This window comes from Amaranthus tricolor, chromosome 9 (genome assembly GCF_026212465.1).
Source record: "Amaranthus tricolor cultivar Red isolate AtriRed21 chromosome 9, ASM2621246v1, whole genome shotgun sequence".
NCBI lineage: Eukaryota > Viridiplantae > Streptophyta > Magnoliopsida > Caryophyllales > Amaranthaceae > Amaranthus > Amaranthus tricolor.
Window position 1 is genome coordinate 6420645 of NC_080055.1, and position 20562 is coordinate 6441206.

The window sequence follows — 20562 nt, forward strand, 5'->3', positions numbered from 1 at the left end:
GATCAATGTCGAATGAACGACGAAGAATGAACAAGGATCAATGATCAATGAAGAATGAACGATGAAGAATGAACAAGGATCAATGATCAATGACGAATTAACGATGAAGAATGAACAAGGATCAATGATCATTGAAGAATGAACAAGAATCAATGGTCAATAAAGAAGGAACGATGAAGAATGAACAAGGATCAATGATCAATGACGAATGAACGATGAAGAATGAACAAGGATCAATGATCAATGACGAATGAACGATGAAGAATGAACAAGGATCAATGATCAATGACGAATGAACGATGAATAATGAAGAAGGATCAATGATAATTGAAGAATGAACGATGAAGAATGAACAAGGATCAATGATCAATGAAGAATGAACGATGAAGTATGAACAAAGATCAATGATCAATGAAGAATGAACGATGAATAATGAACAAGGATCAATGATCAATGACGAATGAACGATGAAGAATGAACAAGGATCAATGATCAATGAAGAATGAACAAGGATCAATGGTCAATGACGAACGAACGATGAAGAATGAACAAGGATCAATGATCAATGAAGTATGAACGATGAAGAATGAACAAGGATCAATGATCAATGACGAATGAACGATGAAGAATGAACAAGGATCAATGATCAATGAAGAGTGAACGATGAAGAATGAACAAGGATCAATGATCATTGAAGAATGAACAAGGATCAATGGCCAAAAAAGAATGAACGATGAAGAAAGAAGAAGGATCAATGATCAATGAAGAATGAACAAGGATCAATGATCAATGACGAATGAACGATGAAGAATTAACAAGGATCAATGATCATTAAAGAATGAACAAGGATCAATGGTAAATAAAGAATGAACGATGAAGAATGAACAAGGATCAATGTTCAATGAAGAATAAACGATGAAGAATGAACAAGGATCAATGATCATTAAAGAATGAACAAGGATCAATGGTCAATAAAGAATGAACGATGAAGAATGAACAAGGATCAATGATCAATGAAGAATGAACGATGAAGAATGAACAAGGATCAATGATCAAAGAAGAATGAACGATGAAGAATAAACAAGGATCAATGATCAATGAAGAATGAACGATGAAGTATGAACAGGGATCAATGATCAATGAAGAATGAACGATGAAGAATGAACAAGGATCAATGATCAATGAAGAATGAACAAGGATAAATGGTCAATAAAGAATGAACGATGAAGAATGAACAAGGATCAATGATTAATGAAGAATGAACGATGAAGAATGAACAAGGATCAATAATCAATGACGAATAAACGATGAAGAATGATCAATGATCAATGAAGAATGAACGATAAAGAATGAACAAGGATCAATGATTAATGAAGAATGAACGATGAAGAATGAACAAGGATCAATAATCAATGACGAATGAACGATGCAGAATGAACAAGGATCAATGATCAATCAAGAATGAACGATGAAGAATGAACAAGGATCAATGATCATTAAAGAATGAACAAGGATCAATGGTAAATAAAGAATGAACGATGAAGAATGAACAAGGATCAATGATCAATGAAGAATGAACGATAAAGAATGAACAAGGATCAATGATCAATAAAGAATGAACGATGAAGAATGAACAAGGATCAATGATCAATGACGAATCAACGGTGAAGAATGAACAAGGATGAATGATCCATGAAGAATGAACGATGAAGAATGAACAAGGATCAATAATCAATGACGAATGAACGATGAAGAATGAACAAGGATCAACGATCAATGAAGAATGAACAAGGATAAATGGCCAATAAAGAATGAACGATGAAGAATGAACAAGGATCAATGATTAATGAAGAATGAACGATGAAGAATGAACAAGGATCAATAATCAATGACGAATGAACGATGAAGAATGATCAAGGATCATTGATCATTGAAGAATGAACAAGGATCAATGGTCAAGAAAGAATAAACGATGAAGAATGAACAAGGACCAATGATCAATGAAGAATGAACGATGAAGAATGAACAAAGATAAATGATCAATGAAGAATGAACAATGAAGAATGAATAAGGATCAATGATCAATGAGGAATGAACGATGAAGAATGAATAAGGATCAATGATCAATGAAGAATGAATGATGAAGAATGAACAAGGATCAATGATCAATAAAGAATGAACGATGAAGAATGAACAAGGATCAATGATCAATGACGAATGAACGATGAAGAATGAACAAGGATCAATGATCAATGAAGAATGAACGATGAAGAATGAACAAGGATCAATGATCAATGTCGAATGAACGACGAAGAATGAACAAGGATCAATGATCAATGAAGAATGAACGATGAAGAATGAACAAGGATCAATGATCAATGACGAATAAACGATGAAGAATGAACAAGGATCAATGATCAATGACGAATGAATGATGAAGAATGAACAAGGATCAATGATCAATGAAGAATGAACGATGAAGAATGAACAAGGATCAATGATCAATGTCGAATGAACGACGAAGAATGAACAAGGATCAATGATCAATGAAGAATGAACGATGAAGAATGAACAAGGATCAATGATCAATGACGAATTAACGATGAAGAATGAACAAGGATCAATGATCATTGAAGAATGAACAAGAATCAATGGTCAATAAAGAAGGAACGATGAAGAATGAACAAGGATCAATGATCAATGACGAATGAACGATGAAGAATGAACAAGGATCAATGATCAATGACGAATGAACGATGAAGAATGAACAAGGATCAATGATCAATGACGAATGAACGATGAATAATGAAGAAGGATCAATGATAATTGAAGAATGAACGATGAAGAATGAACAAGGATCAATGATCAATGAAGAATGAACGATGAAGTATGAACAAAGATCAATGATCAATGAAGAATGAACGATGAATAATGAACAAGGATCAATGATCAATGACGAATGAACGATGAAGAATGAACAAGGATCAATGATCAATGAAGAATGAACAAGGATCAATGGTCAATGACGAACGAACGATGAAGAATGAACAAGGATCAATGATCAATGAAGTATGAACGATGAAGAATGAACAAGGATCAATGATCAATGACGAATGAACGATGAAGAATGAACGATGAAGAATGAACAAGGATCAATGATCAATGAATAATAAACGATGAAGAATGAACAAGGATCAATGATCATTAAAGAATGAACAAGGATCAATGGTAAATAAAGAATGAACGATGAAGAATGAACAAGGATCAATGATCAATGAAGAATGAACGATAAAGAATGAACAAGGATCAATGATCAATAAAGAATGAACGATGAAGAATGAACAAGGATCAATGATCAATGACGAATCAACGGTGAAGAATGAACAAGGATGAATGATCCATGAAGAATGAACGATGAAGAATGAACAAGGATCAATAATCAATGACGAATGAACGATGAAGAATGAACAAGGATCAACGATCAATGAAGAATGAACAAGGATAAATGGCCAATAAAGAATGAACGATGAAGAATGATCAAGGATCAATGATTAATGAAGAATGAACGATGAAGAATGAACAAGGATCAATAATCAATGACGAATGAACGATGAAGAATGATCAAGGATCATTGATCATTGAAGAATGAACAAGGATCAATGGTCAAGAAAGAATAAACGATGAAGAATGAACAAGGACCAATGATCAATGAAGAATGAACGATGAAGAATGAACAAAGATCAATGATCAATGAAGAATGAACAATGAAGAATGAATAAGGATCAATGATCAATGAGGAATGAACGATGAAGAATGAATAAGGATCAATGATCAATGAAGAATGAATGATGAAGAATGAACAAGGATCAATGATCAATAAAGAATGAACGATGAAGAATGAACAAGGATCAATGATCAATGACGAATGAACGATGAAGAATGAACAAGGATCAATGATCAATGAAGAATGAACGATGAAGAATGAACAAGGATCAATGATCAATGTCGAATGAACGACGAAGAATGAACAAGGATCAATGATCAATGAAGAATGAACGATGAAGAATGAACAAGGATCAATGATCAATGACGAATTAACGATGAAGAATGAACAAGGATCAATGATCATTGAAGAATGAACAAGAATCAATGGTCAATAAAGAAGGAACGATGAAGAATGAACAAGGATCAATGATCAATGACGAATGAACGATGAAGAATGAACAAGGATCAATGATCAATGACGAATGAACGATGAAGAATGAACAAGGATCAATGATCAATGACGAATGAACGATGAATAATGAAGAAGGATCAATGATAATTGAAGAATGAATGATGAAGAATGAACAAGGATCAATGATCAATGAAGAATGAACGATAAAGTATGAACAAAGATCAATGATCAATGAAGAATGAACGATGAATAATGAACAAGGATCAATGATCAATGACGAATGAACGATGAAGAATGAACAAGGATCAATGATCAATGACGAATGAACGATGAAGAATGAACAAGGATCAATGATCAATGACGAATGAACGATGAATAATGAAGAAGGATCAATGATAATTGAAGAATGAACGATGAAGAATGAACAAGGATCAATGATCAATGAAGAATGAACGATGAAGTATGAACAAAGATCAATGATCAATGAAGAATGAACGATGAATAATGAACAAGGATCAATGATCAATGACGAATGAACGATGAAGAATGAACAAGGATCAATGATCAATGAAGAATGAACAAGGATCAATGGTCAATGACGAACGAACGATGAAGAATGAACAAGGATCAATGATCAATGAAGTATGAACGATGAAGAATGAACAAGGATCAATGATCAATGACGAATGAACGATGAAGAATGAACAAGGATCAATGATCAATGAAGAGTGAACGATGAAGAATGAACAAGGATCAATGATCATTGAAGAATGAACAAGGATCAATGGCCAAAAAAGAATGAACGATGAAGAAAGAAGAAGGATCAATGATCAATGAAGAATGAAAAAGGATCAATGATCAATGACGAATGAACGATGAAGAATTAACAAGGATCAATGATCATTAAAGAATGAACAAGGATCAATGGTAAATAAAGAATGAACGATGAAGAATGAACAAGGATCAATGTTCAATGAAGAATAAACGATGAAGAATGAACAAGGATCAATGATCATTAAAGAATGAACAAGGATCAATGGTCAATAAAGAATGAACGATGAAGAATGAACAAGGATCAATGATCAATGAAGAATGAACGATGAAGAATGAACAAGGATCAATGATCAAAGAAGAATGAACGATGAAGAATAAACAAGGATCAATGATCAATGAAGAATGAACGATGAAGTATGAACAGGGATCAATGATCAATGAAGAATGAACGATGAAGAATGAACAAGGATCAATGATCAATGAAGAATGAACAAGGATAAATGGTCAATAAAGAATGAACGATGAAGAATGAACAAGGATCAATGATTAATGAAGAATGAACGATGAAGAATGAACAAGGATCAATAATCAATGACGAATAAACGATGAAGAATGATCAATGATCAATGAAGAATGAACGATAAAGAATGAACAAGGATCAATGATTAATGAAGAATGAACGATGAAGAATGAACAAGGATCAATAATCAATGACGAATGAACGATGCAGAATGAACAAGGATCAATGATCAATCAAGAATGAACGATGAAGAATGAACAAGGATCAATGATCATTAAAGAATGAACAAGGATCAATGGTAAATAAAGAATGAACGATGAAGAATGAACAAGGATCAATGATCAATGAAGAATGAACGATAAAGAATGAACAAGGATCAATGATCAATAAAGAATGAACGATGAAGAATGAACAAGGATCAATGATCAATGACGAATCAACGGTGAAGAATGAACAAGGATGAATGATCCATGAAGAATGAACGATGAAGAATGAACAAGGATCAATAATCAATGACGAATGAACGATGAAGAATGAACAAGGATCAACGATCAATGAAGAATGAACAAGGATAAATGGCCAATAAAGAATGAACGATGAAGAATGAACAAGGATCAATGATTAATGAAGAATGAACGATGAAGAATGAACAAGGATCAATAATCAATGACGAATGAACGATGAAGAATGATCAAGGATCATTGATCATTGAAGAATGAACAAGGATCAATGGTCAAGAAAGAATAAACGATGAAGAATGAACAAGGACCAATGATCAATGAAGAATGAACGATGAAGAATGAACAAAGATAAATGATCAATGAAGAATGAACAATGAAGAATGAATAAGGATCAATGATCAATGAGGAATGAACGATGAAGAATGAATAAGGATCAATGATCAATGAAGAATGAATGATGAAGAATGAACAAGGATCAATGATCAATAAAGAATGAACGATGAAGAATGAACAAGGATCAATGATCAATGACGAATGAACGATGAAGAATGAACAAGGATCAATGATCAATGAAGAATGAACGATGAAGAATGAACAAGGATCAATGATCAATGTCGAATGAACGACGAAGAATGAACAAGGATCAATGATCAATGAAGAATGAACGATGAAGAATGAACAAGGATCAATGATCAATGACGAATAAACGATGAAGAATGAACAAGGATCAATGATCAATGACGAATGAATGATGAAGAATGAACAAGGATCAATGATCAATGAAGAATGAACGATGAAGAATGAACAAGGATCAATGATCAATGTCGAATGAACGACGAAGAATGAACAAGGATCAATGATCAATGAAGAATGAACGATGAAGAATGAACAAGGATCAATGATCAATGACGAATTAACGATGAAGAATGAACAAGGATCAATGATCATTGAAGAATGAACAAGAATCAATGGTCAATAAAGAAGGAACGATGAAGAATGAACAAGGATCAATGATCAATGACGAATGAACGATGAAGAATGAACAAGGATCAATGATCAATGACGAATGAACGATGAAGAATGAACAAGGATCAATGATCAATGACGAATGAACGATGAATAATGAAGAAGGATCAATGATAATTGAAGAATGAACGATGAAGAATGAACAAGGATCAATGATCAATGAAGAATGAACGATGAAGTATGAACAAAGATCAATGATCAATGAAGAATGAACGATGAATAATGAACAAGGATCAATGATCAATGACGAATGAACGATGAAGAATGAACAAGGATCAATGATCAATGAAGAATGAACAAGGATCAATGGTCAATGACGAACGAACGATGAAGAATGAACAAGGATCAATGATCAATGAAGTATGAACGATGAAGAATGAACAAGGATCAATGATCAATGACGAATGAACGATGAAGAATGAACGATGAAGAATGAACAAGGATCAATGATCAATGAATAATAAACGATGAAGAATGAACAAGGATCAATGATCATTAAAGAATGAACAAGGATCAATGGTAAATAAAGAATGAACGATGAAGAATGAACAAGGATCAATGATCAATGAAGAATGAACGATAAAGAATGAACAAGGATCAATGATCAATAAAGAATGAACGATGAAGAATGAACAAGGATCAATGATCAATGACGAATCAACGGTGAAGAATGAACAAGGATGAATGATCCATGAAGAATGAACGATGAAGAATGAACAAGGATCAATAATCAATGACGAATGAACGATGAAGAATGAACAAGGATCAACGATCAATGAAGAATGAACAAGGATAAATGGCCAATAAAGAATGAACGATGAAGAATGATCAAGGATCAATGATTAATGAAGAATGAACGATGAAGAATGAACAAGGATCAATAATCAATGACGAATGAACGATGAAGAATGATCAAGGATCATTGATCATTGAAGAATGAACAAGGATCAATGGTCAAGAAAGAATAAACGATGAAGAATGAACAAGGACCAATGATCAATGAAGAATGAACGATGAAGAATGAACAAAGATCAATGATCAATGAAGAATGAACAATGAAGAATGAATAAGGATCAATGATCAATGAGGAATGAACGATGAAGAATGAATAAGGATCAATGATCAATGAAGAATGAATGATGAAGAATGAACAAGGATCAATGATCAATAAAGAATGAACGATGAAGAATGAACAAGGATCAATGATCAATGACGAATGAACGATGAAGAATGAACAAGGATCAATGATCAATGAAGAATGAACGATGAAGAATGAACAAGGATCAATGATCAATGTCGAATGAACGACGAAGAATGAACAAGGATCAATGATCAATGAAGAATGAACGATGAAGAATGAACAAGGATCAATGATCAATGACGAATTAACGATGAAGAATGAACAAGGATCAATGATCATTGAAGAATGAACAAGAATCAATGGTCAATAAAGAAGGAACGATGAAGAATGAACAAGGATCAATGATCAATGACGAATGAACGATGAAGAATGAACAAGGATCAATGATCAATGACGAATGAACGATGAAGAATGAACAAGGATCAATGATCAATGACGAATGAACGATGAATAATGAAGAAGGATCAATGATAATTGAAGAATGAATGATGAAGAATGAACAAGGATCAATGATCAATGAAGAATGAACGATAAAGTATGAACAAAGATCAATGATCAATGAAGAATGAACGATGAATAATGAACAAGGATCAATGATCAATGACGAATGAACGATGAAGAATGAACAAGGATCAATGATCAATGAAGAATGAACAAGGATCAATGGTCAATGACGAACGAACGATGAAGAATGAACAAGGATCAATGATCAATGAAGTATGAACGATGAAGAATGAACAAGGATCAATGATCAATGACGAATGAACGATGAAGAATGAACGATGAAGAATGAACAAGGATCAATGATCAATGAAGAATAAACGATGAAGAATGAACAAGGATCAATGATCATTAAAGAATGAACAAGGATCAATGGTAAATAAACAATGAACGATGAAGAATGAACAAGGATCAATGATCAATGAAGAATGAACGATAAAGAATGAACAAGGATCAATGATCAATAAAGAATGAACGATGAAGAATGAACAAGGATCAATGATCAATGACGAATCAACGGTGAAGAATGAACAAGGATGAATGATCCATGAAGAATGAACGATGAAGAACGAATAAGGATCAATAATCAATGACGAATGAACGATGAAGAATGAACAAGGATCAACGATCAATGAAGAATGAACAAGGATAAATGGCCAATAAAGAATGAACGATGAAGAATGAACAAGGATCAATGATTAATGAAGAATGAACGATGAAGAATGAACAAGGATCAATAATCAATGACGAATGAACGATGAAGAATGATCAAGGATCATTGATCATTGAAGAATGAACAAGGATCAATGGTCAAGAAAGAATAAACGATGAAGAATGAACAAGGACCAATGATCAATGAAGAATGAACGATGAAGAATGAACAAAGATTAATGATCAATGAAGAATGAACAATGAAGAATGAATAAGGATCAATGATCAATGAGGAATGAACGATGAAGAATGAATAAGGATCAATGATCAATGAAGAATGAATGATGAAGAATGAACAAGGATCAATGATCAATAAAGAATGAACGATGAAGAATGAACAAGGATCAATGATCAATGACGAATGAACGATGAAGAATGAACAAGGATCAATGATCAATGAAGAATGAACGATGAAGAATGAACAAGGATCAATGATCAATGTCGAATGAACGACGAAGAATGAACAAGGATCAATGATCAATGAAAAATGAACGATGAAGAATGAACAAGGATCAATGATCAATGACGAATTAACGATGAAGAATGAACAAGGATCAATGATCAATGACGAATGAACGATGAAGAATGAACAAGGATCAATGATCAATGAAGAATGAACGATGAAGAATGAACAAGGATCAATGATCAATGTCGAATGAACGACGAAGAATGAACAAGGATCAATGATCAATGAAGAATGAACGATGAAGAATGAACAAGGATCAATGATCAATGACGAATTAACGATGAAGAATGAACAAGGATCAATGATCATTGAAGAATGAACAAGAATCAATGGTCAATAAAGAAGGAACGATGAAGAATGAACAAGTATATGATCAATGACGAATGAACGATGAGGAATGAACAAGGATCAATGATCAATGACGAATGAACGATGAAGAATGAACAAGGATCAATGATCAATGACGAATGAACGATGAATAATGAAGAAGGATCAATGATAATTGAAGAATGAACGATGAAGAATGAACAAGGATCAATGATCAATGAAGAATGAACGATGAAGTATGAACAAAGATCAATGATCAATGAAGAATGAACGATGAATAATGAACAAGGATCAATGATCAATGACGAATGAACGATGAAGAATGAACAAGGATCAATGATCAATGAAGAATGAACAAGGATCAATGGTCAATGACGAACGAACGATGAAGAATGAACAAGGATCAATGATCAATGAAGTATGAACGATGAAGAATGAACAAGGATCAATGATCAATGACGAATGAACGATGAAGAATGAATGATGAAGAATGAACAAGGATCAATGATCAATGAAGAATAAACGATGAAGAATGAACAAGGATCAATGATCATTAAAGAATGAACAAGGATCAATGGTAAATAAAGAATGAACGATGAAGAATGAACAAGGATCAATGATCAATGAAGAATGAACGATAAAGAATGAACAAGGATCAATGATCAATAAAGAATGAACGATGAAGAATGAACAAGGATCAATGATCAATGACGAATCAACGGTGAAGAATGAACAAGGATGAATGATCCATGAAGAATGAACGATGAAGAATGAACAAGGATCAATAATCAATGACGAATGAACGATGAAGAATGAACAAGGATCAACGATCAATGAAGAATGAACAAGGATAAAGGGCCAATAAAGAATGAACGATGAAGAATGAACAAGGATCAATGATTAATGAAGAATGAACGATGAAGAATGAACAAGGATCAATAATCAATGACGAATGAACGATGAAGAATGATCAAGGATCATTGATCATTGAAGAATGAACAAGGATCAATGGTCAAGAAAGAATAAACGATGAAGAATGAACAAGGACCAATGATCAATGAAGAATGAACGATGAAGAATGAACAAAGATCAATGATCAATGAAGAATGAACAATGAAGAATGAATAAGGATCAATGATCAATGAGGAATGAACGATGAAGAATGAATAAGGATCAATGATCAATGAAGAATGAAAGATGAAGAATGAACAAGGATCAATGATCAATAAAGAATGAACGATGAAGAATGAACAAGGATCAATGATCAATGACGAATGAACGATGAAGAATGAACAAGGATCAATGATCAATGAAGAATGAACGATGAAGAATGAACAAGGATCAATGATCAATGTCGAATGAACGACGAAGAATGAACAAGGATCAATGATCAATGAAGAATGAACGATGAAGAATGAACAAGGATCAATGATCAATGACGAATTAACGATGAAGAATGAACAAGGATCAATGATCAATGACGAATGAACGATGAAGAATGAACAAGGATCAATGATCAATGAAGAATGAACGATGAAGAATGAACAAGGATCAATGATCAATGTCGAATGAACGACGAAGAATGAACAAGGATCAATGATCAATGAAGAATGAACGATGAAGAATGAACAAGGATCAATGATCAATGACGAATTAATGATGAAGAATGAACAAGGATCAATGATCATTGAAGAATGAACAAGAATCAATGGTCAATAAAGAAGGAACGATGAAGAATGAACAAGGATCAATGATCAATGACGAATGAACGATGAAGAATGAACAAGGATCAATGATCAATGACGAATGAACGATGAAGAATGAACAAGGATCAATGATCAATGACGAATAAACGATAAATAATGAAGAAGGATCAATGATAATTGAAGAATGAACGATGAAGAATGAACAAGGATCAATGATCAATGAAGAATGAACGATGAAGTATGAACAAAGATCAATGATCAATGAAGAATGAACGATGAATAATGAACAAGGATCAATGATCAATGACGAATGAACGATGAAGAATGAACAAGGATCAATGATCAATGAAGAATGAACAAGGATCAATGGTCAATGACGAACGAACGATGAAGAATGAACAAGGATCAATGATCAATGAAGTATGAACGATGAAGAATGAACAAGGATCAATGATCAATGACGAATGAACGATGAAGAATGAATGATGAAGAATGAACAAGGATCAATGATCAATGAAGAATAAACGATGAAGAATGAACAAGGATCAATGATCATTAAAGAATGAACAAGGATCAATGGTAAATAAAGAATGAACGATGAAGAATGAACAAGGATCAATGATCAATGAAGAATGAACGATAAAGAATGAACAAGGATCAATGATCAATAAAGAATGAACGATGAAGAATGAACAAGGATCAATGATCAATGACGAATCAACGGTGAAGAATGAACAAGGATGAATGATCCATGAAGAATGAACGATGAATAATGAACAAAGATCAATGATCAATGACGAATGAACGATGAAGAATGAACAAGGATCAATGATCAATGAAGAATGAACAAGGATCAATGGTCAATGACGAACGAACGATGAAGAATGAACAAGGATCAATGATCAATGAGGAATGAACGATGAAGAATGAATAAGGATCAATGATCAATGAAGAATGAATGATGAAGAATGAACAAGGATCAATGATCAATAAAGAATGAACGATGAAGAATGAACAAGGATCAATGATCAATGACGAATGAACGATGAATAATGAAGAAGGATCAATGATAATTGAAGAATGAACGATGAAGAATGAACAAGGATCAATGATCAATGAAGAATGAACAAGGATCAATGGTCAATGACGAACGAACGATGAAGAATGAACAAGGATCAATGATCAATGAAGTATGAACGATGAAGAATGAACAAGGATCAATGATCAATGACGAATGAACGATGAAGAATGAACGATGAAGAATGAACAAGGATCAATGATCAATGAAGAATAAACGATGAAGAATGAACAAGGATCAATGATCATTAAAGAATGAACAAGGATCAATGGTAAATAAAGAATGAACGATGAAGAATGAACAAGGATCAATGATCAATGAAGAATGAACGATAAAGAATGAACAAGGATCAATGATCAATAAAGAATGAACGATGAAGAATGAACAAGGATCAATGATCAATGACGAATCAACGGTGAAGAATGAACAAGGATGAATGATCCATGAAGAATGAACGATGAAGAATGAACAAGGATCAATAATCAATGACGAATGAACGATGAAGAATGAACAAGGATCAACGATCAATGAAGAATGAACAAGGATAAATGGCCAATAAAGAATGAACGATGAAGAATGAACAAGGATCAATGATTAATGAAGAATGAACGATGAAGAATGAACAAGGATCAATAATCAATGACGAATGAACGATGAAGAATGATCAAGGATCATTGATCATTGAAGAATGAACAAGGATCAATGGTCAAGAAAGAATAAACGATGAAGAATGAACAAGGACCAATGATCAATGAAGAATGAACGATGAAGAATGAACAAAGATCAATGATCAATGAAGAATGAACAATGAAGAATGAATAAGGATCAATGATCAATGAGGAATGAACGATGAAGAATGAATAAGGATCAATGATCAATGAAGAATGAATGATGAAGAATGAACAAGGATCAATGATCAATAAAGAATGAACGATGAAGAATGAACAAGGATCAATGATCAATGACGAATGAACGATGAAGAATGAACAAGGATCAATGATCAATGAAGAATGAACGATGAAGAATGAACAAGGATCAATGATCAATGTCGAATGAACGACGAAGAATGAACAAGGATCAATGATCAATGAAGAATGAACGATGAAGAATGAACAAGGATCAATGATCAATGACGAATTAACGATGAAGCATGAACAAGGATCAATGATCAATGACGAATGAACGATGAAGAATGAACAAGGATCAATGATCAATGAAGAATGAACGATGAAGAATGAACAAGGATCAATGATCAATGTCGAATGAACGACGAAGAATGAACAAGGATCAATGATCAATGAAGAATGAACGATGAAGAATGAACAAGGATCAATGATCAATGACGAATTAACGATGAAGAATGAACAAGGATCAATGATCATTGAAGAATGAACAAGAATCAATGGTCAATAAAGAAGGAACGATGAAGAATGAACAAGGATCAATGATCAATGACGAATGAACGATGAAGAATGAACAAGGATCAATGATCAATGACGAATGAACGATGAAGAATGAACAAGGATCAATGATCAATGACGAATGAACGATGAATAATGAAGAAGGATCAATGATAATTGAAGAATGAACGATGAAGAATGAACAAGGATCAATGATCAATGAAGAATGAACGATGAAGTATGAACAAAGATCAATGATCAATGAAGAATGAACGATGAATAATGAACAAGGATCAATGATCAATGACGAATGAACGATGAAGAATGAACAAGGATCAATGATCAATGACGAATTAACGATGAAGAATGAACAAGGATCAATGATCATTGAGGAATGAACAAGAATCAATGGTCAATAAAGAAGGAACGATGAAGAATGAACAAGGATCAATGATCAATGACGAATGAACGATGAAGAATGAACAAGGATCAATGATCAATGACGAATGAACGATGAAGAATGAACAAGGATCAATGATCAATGACGAATGAACGATGAATAATGAAGAAGGATCAATGATAATTGAAGAATGAATGATGAAGAATGAACAAGGATCAATGATCAATGAAGAATGAACGATGAAGTATGAACAAAGATCAATGATCAATGAAGAATGAACGATGAATAATGAACAAGGATCAATGATCAATGACGAATGAACGATGAAGAATGAACAAGGATCAATGATCAATGAAGAATGAACAAGGATCAATGGTCAATGACGAACGAACGATGAAGAATGAACAAGGATCAATGATCAATGAGGAATGAACGATGAAGAATGAATAAGGATCAATGATCAATGAAGAATGAATGATGAAGAATGAACAAGGATCAATGATCAATAAAGAATGAACGATGAAGAATGAACAAGGATCAATGATCAATGACGAATGAACGATGAATAATGAAGAAGGATCAATGATAATTGAAGAATGAACGATGAAGAATGAACAAGGATCAATGATCAATGAAGAATGAACAAGGATCAATGGTCAATGACGAACGAACGATGAAGAATGAACAAGGATCAATGATCAATGAAGTATGAACGATGAAGAATGAACAAGGATCAATGATCAATGACGATTGAACGATGAAGAATGAACGATGAAGAATGAACAAGGATCAATGATCAATGAAGAATAAACGATGAAGAATGAACAAGGATCAATGATCATTAAAGAATGAACAAGGATCAATGGTAAATAAAGAATGAACGATGAAGAATGAACAAGGATCAATGATTAATGAAGAATGAACGATGAAGAATGAACAAGGATCAATAATCAATGACGAATGAACGATGAAGAATGATCAAGGATCATTGATCATTGAAGAATGAACAAGGATCAATGGTCAAGAAAGAATAAACGATGAAGAATGAACAAGGACCAATGATCAATGAAGAATGAACGATGAAGAATGAACAAAGATCAATGATCAATGAAGAATGAACAATGAAGAATGAATAAGGATCAATGATCAATGAGGAATGAACGATGAAGAATGAATAAGGATCAATGATCAATGAAGAATGAATGATGAAGAATGAACAAGGATCAATGATCAATAAAGAATGAACGATGAAGAATGAACAAGGATCAATGATCAATGACGAATGAACGATGAAGAATGAACAAGGATCAATGATCAATGAAGAATGAACGATGAAGAATGAACAAGGATCAATGATCAATGTCGAATGAACGACGAAGAATGAACAAGGATCAATGATCAATGAAGAATGAACGATGAAGAATGAACAAGGATCAATGATCAATGACGAATTAACGATGAAGCATGAACAAGGATCAATGATCAATGACGAATGAACGATGAAGAATGAACAAGGATCAATGATCAATGAAGAATGAACGATGAAGAATGAACAAGGATCAATGATCAATGTCGAATGAACGACGAAGAATGAACAAGGATCAATGATCAATGAAGAATGAACGATGAAGAATGAACAAGGATCAATGATCAATGACGAATTAACGATGAAGAATGAACAAGGATCAATGATCATTGAAGAATGAACAAGAATCAATGGTCAATAAAGAAGGAACGATGAAGAATGAACAAGGATCAATGATCAATGACGAATGAACGATGAAGAATGAACAAGGATCAATGATCAATGACGAATGAACGATGAAGAATGAACAAGGATCAATGATCAATGACGAATGAACGATGAATAATGAAGAAGGATCAATGATAATTGAAGAATGAATGATGAAGAATGAACAAGGATCAATGATCAATGAAGAATGAACGATGAAGTATGAACAAAGATCAATGATCAATGAAGAATGAACGATGAATAATGAACAAGGATCAATGATCAATGACGAATGAACGATGAAGAATGAACAAGGATCAATGATCAATGACGAATTAACGATGAAGAATGAACAAGGATCAATGATCATTGAAGAATGAACAAGAATCAATGGTCAATAAAGAAGGAACGATGAAGAATGAACAAGGATCAATGATCAATGACGAATGAACGATGAAGAATGAACAAGGATCAATGATCAATGACGAATGAACGATGAAGAATGAACAAGGATCAATGATCAATGACGAATGAACGATGAATAATGAAGAAGGATCAATGATAATTGAAGAATGAATGATGAAGAATGAACAAGGATCAATGATCAATGAAGAATGAACGATGAAGTATGAACAAAGATCAATGATCAATGAAGAATGAACGATGAATAATGAACAAGGATCAATGATCAATGACGAATGAACGATGAAGAATGAACAAGGATCAATGATCAATGAAGAATGAACAAGGATCAATGGTCAATGACGAACGAACGATGAAGAATGAACAAGGATCAATGATCAATGAGGAATGAACGATGAAGAATGAATAAGGATCAATGATCAATGAAGAATGAATGATGAAGAATGAACAAGGATCAATGATCAATAAAGAATGAACGATGAAGAATGAACAAGGATCAATGATCAATGACGAATGAACGATGAATAATGAAGAAGGATCAATGATAATTGAAGAATGAACGATGAAGAATGAACAAGGATCAATGATCAATGAAGAATGAACAAGGATCAATGGTCAATGACGAACGAACGATGAAGAATGAACAAGGATCAATGATCAATGAAGTATGAACGATGAAGAATGAACAAGGATCAATGATCAATGACGATTGAACGATGAAGAATGAACGATGAAGAATGAACAAGGATCAATGATCAATGAAGAATAAACGATGAAGAATGAACAAGGATCAATGATCATTAAAGAATGAACAAGGATCAATGGTAAATAAAGAATGAACGATGAAGAATGAACAAGGATCAATGATTAATGAAGAATGAACGATGAAGAATGAACAAGGATCAATAATCAATGACGAATGAACGATGAAGAATGATTAAGGATCATTGATCATTGAAGAATGAACAAGGATCAATGGTCAAGAAAGAATAAACGATGAAGAATGAACAAGGACCAATGATCAATGAAGAATGAACGATGAAGAATGAACAAAGATCAATGATCAATGAAGAATGAACAATGAAGAATGAATAAGGATCAATGATCAATGAGGAATGAACGATGAAGAATGAATAAGGATCAATGATCAATGAAGAATGAATGATGAAGAATGAACAAGGATCAATGATCAATAAAGAATGAACGATGAAGAATGAACAAGGATCAATGATCAATGACGAATGAACGATGAAGAATGAACAAGGATCAATGATCAATGAAGAATGAACGATGAAGAATGAACAAGGATCAATGATCAATGTCGAATGAACGACGAAGAATGAACAAGGATCAATGATCAATGAAGAATGAACGATGAAGAATGAACAAGGATCAATGATCAATGACGAATTAACGATGAAGCATGAACAAGGATCAATGATCAATGACGAATGAACGATGAAGAATGAACAAGGATCAATGATCAATGAAGAATGAACGATGAAGAATGAACAAGGATCAATGATCAATGTCGAATGAACGACGAAGAATGAACAAGGATCAATGATCAATGAAGAATGAACGATGAAGAATGAACAAGGATCAATGATCAATGACGAATTAACGATGAAGAATGAACAAGGATCAATGATCATTGAAGAATGAACAAGAATCAATGGTCAATAAAGAAGGAACGATGAAGAATGAACAAGGATCAATGATCAATGACGAATGAACGATGAAGAATGAACAAGGATCAATGATCAATGACGAATGAACGATGAAGAATGAACAAGGATCAATGATCAATGACGAATGAACGATGAATAATGAAGAAGGATCAATGATAATTGAAGAATGAACGATGAAGAATGAACAAGGATCAATGATCAATGAAGAATGAACGATGAAGTATGAACAAAGATCAATGATCAATGAAGAATGAACGATGAATAATGAACAAGGATCAATGATCAATGACGAATGAACGATGAAGAATGAACAAGGATCAATGATCAATGACGAATTAACGATGAAGAATGAACAAGGATCAATGATCATTGAAGAATGAACAAGAATCAATGGTCAATAAAGAAGGAACGATGAAGAATGAACAAGGATCAATGATCAATGACGAATGAAGGATGAAGAATGAACAAGGATCAATGATCAATGACGAATGAACGATGAAGAATGAACAAGGATCAATGATCAATGACGAATGAACGATGAATAATGAAGAAGGATCAATGATAATTGAAGAATGAATGATGAAGAATGAACAAGGATCAATGATCAATGAAGAATGAACGATGAAGTATGAACAAAGATCAATGATCAATGAAGAATGAACGATGAATAATGAACAAGGATCAATGATCAATGACGAATGAACGATGAAGAATGAACAAGGATCAATGATCAATGAAGAATGAACAAGGATCAATGGTCAATGACGAACGAACGATGAAGAATGAACAAGGATCAATGATCAATGAGGAATGAACGATGAAGAATGAATAAGGATCAATGATCAATGAAGAATGAATGATGAAGAATGAACAAGGATCAATGATCAATAAAGAATGAACGATGAAGAATGAACAAGGATCAATGATCAATGACGAATGAACGATGAATAATGAAGAAGGATCAATGATAATTGAAGAATGAACGATGAAGAATGAACAAGGATCAATGATCAATGAAGAATGAACAAGGATCAATGGTCAATGACGAACGAACGATGAAGAATGAACAAGGATCAATGATCAATGAAGTATGAACGATGAAGAATGAACAAGGATCAATGATCAATGACGATTGAACGATGAAGAATGAACGATGAAGAATGAACAAGGATCAATGATCAATGAAGAATAAACGATGAAGAATGAACAAGGATCAATGATCATTAAAGAATGAACAAGGATCAATGGTAAATAAAGAATGAACGATGAAGAATGAACAAGGATCAATGATTAATGAAGAATGAACGATGAAGAATGAACAAGGATCAATAATCAATGACGAATGAACGATGAAGAATGATCAAGGATCATTGATCATTGAAGAATGAACAAGGACCAATGGTCAAGAAAGAATAAACGATGAAGAATGAACAAGGACCAATGATCAATGAAGAATGAACGATGAAGAATGAACAAAGATCAATGATCAATGAAGAATGAACAATGAAGAATGAATAAGGATCAATGATCAATGAGGAATGAACGATGAAGAATGAATAAGGATCAATGATCAATGAAGAATGAATGATGAAGAATGAACAAGGATCAATGATCAATAAAGAATGAACGATGAAGAATGAACAAGGATCAATGATCAATGACGAATGAACGATGAAGAATGAACAAGGATCAATGATCAATGAAGAATGAACGATGAAGAATGAACAAGGATCAATGATCAATGTCGAATGAACGACGAAGAATGAACAAGGATCAATGATCAATGAAGAATGAACGATGAAGAATGAACAAGGATCAATGATCAATGACGAATTAACGATGAAGCATGAACAAGGATCAATGATCAATGACGAATGAACGATGAAGAATGAACAAGGATCAATGATCAATGAAGAATGAACGATGAAGAATGAACAAGGATCAATGATCAATGTCGAATGAACGACGAAGAATGAACAAGGATCAATGATCAATGAAGAATGAACGATGAAGAATGAACAAGGATCA